Here is a 4,436-nt window from a genome sequence, read left to right as displayed (position 1 = left end):
GATAGGAAAGTTCTCTTGCCTTACAAAACAAGTCCGTGTTTATACTTGGAATCTGTTCTAGACAAAGTAAAGGACAAAAGAGAATGCGCTGGACGTTTTTAAGCATCATGATAGCCTGACTGTGAAACCTCACAATTTGTTTGGAGCAAGTAAATGGATATTGTGATATTTGTAATCTGTATCATGGTCCAGTGAAGTATTTCCCAAAAAGCACTTCATGGAAGAGAAATCCCTGGAGATACTTCAGAGAAGGAATTGTGGAGTTCAGTAAGTTTGGGGAGTGTGTCACACAAGATTTCCCTTTTTGAGACTCACAATGCATAATAGAATTTTATAGCTCAGACAACTAACAAAACAAAGAAAAAAACTATTGCACTTTGTGTAACCTTAGCATTTCAGAAACTCATTTGATCACAGATCACATTTTAAAACTCATTTTTTTTTTAAATAATACTTACTAATATCTGAAAGTAGCGTGAAGTAAATGATCTATAAGCTATAGCTTGGGAGCAGATCAGTACTTTTAATCAAAAGAAAAACTTTCAAACTTAAGGTCTGCTACTGATTTGCAGTACATCACAAATGACCATTATATCCTGCTATATCTCATTATTAATTTTCACTTTTTTTTAGAGTTTATTGATTTATTTTGAGAGAGAGAGAGAGAGAGAGAGAGAGAGAGAGAAGGAGAGGAGAATCCCAAGCAGGCTCCTCACTGTCCGCATGGAGTCCAAGGCAGGGCTCAAACCCAAACCATGAGATCGTGACCTGAGCAGAAACCAAGAGTTGCATGCTTAACCAGCTGAGCCCCCTGGCACCCCAATATTTTTAACTTTTAAATGAAAATAATAATATAAGTGAAAATTTACTAAGTTCTTATGATGTGTCAGGTACTGTACTAAGTGCTGTAGATATTTTATTCCATTTATTACTTTGAACTTGTATTTATTTTTATTTATTCATATCTTTTTAATGTTTATTTATTTTTGAGAGAGAGAGAGAGAAAGAGAGAGAGAGAGAGAGAGAGAGACAGAGTGCAAGCTGGGGAGAGGCAGAAAGAGAAGGAGACACAGAATCTGAAGCAGGCTCCAGGCTCTGAGCTGTCAGCACAGAGCCCAACGCGGGGCTCAAACTCACAAACCGTGAGATCATGACCTGAGCCGAAGCCGGACGCTCAACCGACTGAGCCACCCAGGGGCCCCTGTATTTATTTTTAAATAAACCCAAGTAGTGAAAGAATATATTCTCATTTTTAAAAAGTAAAAAAACCCCACAAACCTATAAAATATCCTTTCATTTTAGCATAAACATCTATATCTTTTTCTGTGCATTTAAATAAAAATGTTTCCTTGCAAAAGCATATACATTTCTTATTTTCTACATAACCAGAATCATATTAAGCATACCATTGTGCACTAGCTTTTTTTTTTTAATGTAAGGTATGTATTAGAGATATTTCCAGTATATATATCAGTATATACACATCTACCACATTCCATTTGGAGGCTTCATGACATTTATGGTGTATATGTACCTCCCATTTTTTTTTAAATGTTTATTTATTTTTGAAGGAGAGAGAGAGAGACAGAGCGTGAGCTGGGGAGGGGCAGAGAGAGAGGGAGACACAGAATCAGAAGCAGGCTCCAGGCTCTGAGCCATCAGCACACAGTCTGATATAGGACTCAAACCCACCAACCTTGGGATCGGATCATGACCTGAGCTGATGTCAGACACTTAACCGACTGAGCCACATAGGCGCCCCTATACCTCCAATTTTTTTAATGGTAGATATTCAGTTTATTTTCAAATTTTTCACCAGTGTAAACAATTATTTTTATTTCTATTTCTGGTAGTATGGCAGATAGGTAAACTTGGATGATGCCCTACTTGAAACAATCAGAATGCTGGAGAAAACACAGGGTACATCAGCTTGCACATAAAGAAGGGTGACTCAAGGGTCAAAAGACAAAGTGAAAGCAAGGACCCTGTGGAGCAAGAGATGGCCAAACTTATCTTTCTTTCTGAGGTTTTCTACTGAAGCCTGGACAATTTGAGCTACTGCTTGGTGAGGTGCAGGAGCCAGGAAGTAAGACTTAATATTTGTACAAGGAGCCAAAGCCAATAGAAAACACCCAACATAAAGCTGGCATCCAAAGGACTATAGCTTCAGTGTGGCAGTGTCCCTCGAAGGGACAATTCACTTGGGTGCATGGTAGGAGATGAGGGTAATCTCTCCTAAGAGTTTAAAACCACAAGCCTGACTTCATGTGGGTTTGACATCCAGTTCATGATATCTTTGTGTTTCAAAAAACATCAAGTCAAAAATACATAGCTCATGCTGCATTAAGGAGGGCACTTTTAGGAGGAGCACTGGGTATCATATGGAAGAGATGAATCACTGGGTTCTACTCCTGAAACCAAGATGACATTGTATGTTAACTAACTTGAATTTACATAAAAAAAGACAAAAATAAAAATAAATACACAGCTGACCCTTGGACAACCCAGGTTATGTGGGTCCACTTATACATGGATTTTTTTCCCATAAATATACATACAGTACTATAAATGTATTTTCTCTTCCTTTCTTTTCTTCAGCTTGTTTCATTGTAAGAATACAGCATATAGTACATATGATATACAAAATATGTGTTAATCAAGTGTTTGTGTTACCAGTAAGGCTTCCAGTCAGCAGTAGGCTATGAGTAGTTAAGTTTGGGGGAAGTCAAAAGTTATACACAGATTTTCAACCATGCCAGTAAGTCAGCACCCCTACCCTCCCCCCACACACATTGTTCAAGGGTCAACTCTCATGTGGATGCAGGTTAATGGTGCCCCTAAGCATATTATATAAGTAAAAACATCCAAATCCTCAGAAGAAATTCAACTGAGGCCTCTAAGAATTCCCACAGATATTGTTACAAGAAAAATGATCAGCCTACAGTCAAAGTTCACAAGACAAACAGGAACCAAGACACCATGAGTAAAACCAGCAGAAACAATAAACAGGAGATTCAGACTTGCAAAGACTTCATATATTGGAATTATCACTAAAAACTTTTTTAAAACTATATTTAAGGGCACCTGGATGGCTCAGTAGGGTAAGTATCCAACTTCAGCTCAGGTCATGATCTCATGGTTCATGAGTTTGAGCCCCGCCTCGGGCTCTATGCTGACAGCTCGGAGCTAGGATTGGATTCTGTGTCTCCCTCTCTCTCTCTTTCCCTCCCCTGCCTGTGCTCTGTTTCTCTCTCTCCCTCTCAAAAATAAACATTAAACTTTTTTTTTTTAATTTAAAAAAGAAAAAAGTATATTTCATGTTTTGAGAAATAAAAGAAAGCTTGAGGATACGAAAAAGAATAAGAAATTTTAAAAAGGATAACCAAATATATTTGCAAAAGAATTACTAGAAATCTTCAAGAATTCTAGAAGTCATGAATATATAAATTGAAATTAATAAGGCAATATAAACAGCAGATGAGATAGACACAGATAAAGAAGTAGTCAGTTCGGAGATATAGCTAAAGAAGCTATACAGAATATAGTCCAGAGGAATGAAGAGATAGAAAATATGAAAAAGAGTTCAAAGACATAGAAGATACAGTAGGAATGTCTGAGGTACATTAATGAAAGTTTCAGAGGGCAATCATCAAGATAACGGAGAAAAAAGCATTACCTGAAGAGCTAATGGGTGAGAATATTCTCTCATTGCTGAAAGACTTTCATACCCGTTTCCAAAAAGGCAAATGAGTCACAAGTATGATAAACAAGAGAAATGTTTATATCTGAACATATAGTAAAGCAAAACACCAAAGAAAAAGAGATTAAAAACAGCCAGCCAGCAAGACGGCACTAAAGCAGAGTTGTGGCTAACTCCTCAAAGGCAACAATGGCAACAATCATTTGTTCAAGCTGAGAGAATATACATGTGAATTTGGAATCTTATACTAAGCACACAGCTTTCTAGATTGAGGTGACATAAAGATATTTTCTATCCTTTTGCTTAGCCATTCTTACTCCGTGCTATTTACCTTGTCGCAGGACAGTTGCTTCACCTCTGTATTCTGGTAGGAAAAAGAGAAAGAGCAAAAGAAAAAAAAAAATAGGCCAGTTACTCTCCTTTTTTCCTGGAAGTCCCATCCATACTTCCACATATCTCGGCCAAAACTCCATCACATAGTCTCACTTACCTGCAAGGCAGCCTGAGATGCATTGCCTCCCCAAAACAAAATTTAGTTTCTATTTGTGAAAAGGAGGAATAGCTTTATTAGGATATTAGATAAGCCACTAATTAATGATTTCTATTACAATCAAGAATAAAACATGATTTCTGTCCTCAAAGATTTCATAGTCTGGCGAGAGAGATGGACCTATAAAAAAGGTAAATGTGGAATTTCGCACATGTATTTCCATAGTTTTTTTTTCTATAAATGAAA

This window comes from Puma concolor, chromosome A1 (genome assembly GCF_028749965.1).
Source record: "Puma concolor isolate L17-30 chromosome A1, mPumCon1.1.hap2, whole genome shotgun sequence".
Classification (NCBI taxonomy): domain Eukaryota; kingdom Metazoa; phylum Chordata; class Mammalia; order Carnivora; family Felidae; genus Puma; species Puma concolor.
Note: the sequence above shows the minus strand (reverse complement) of the source record.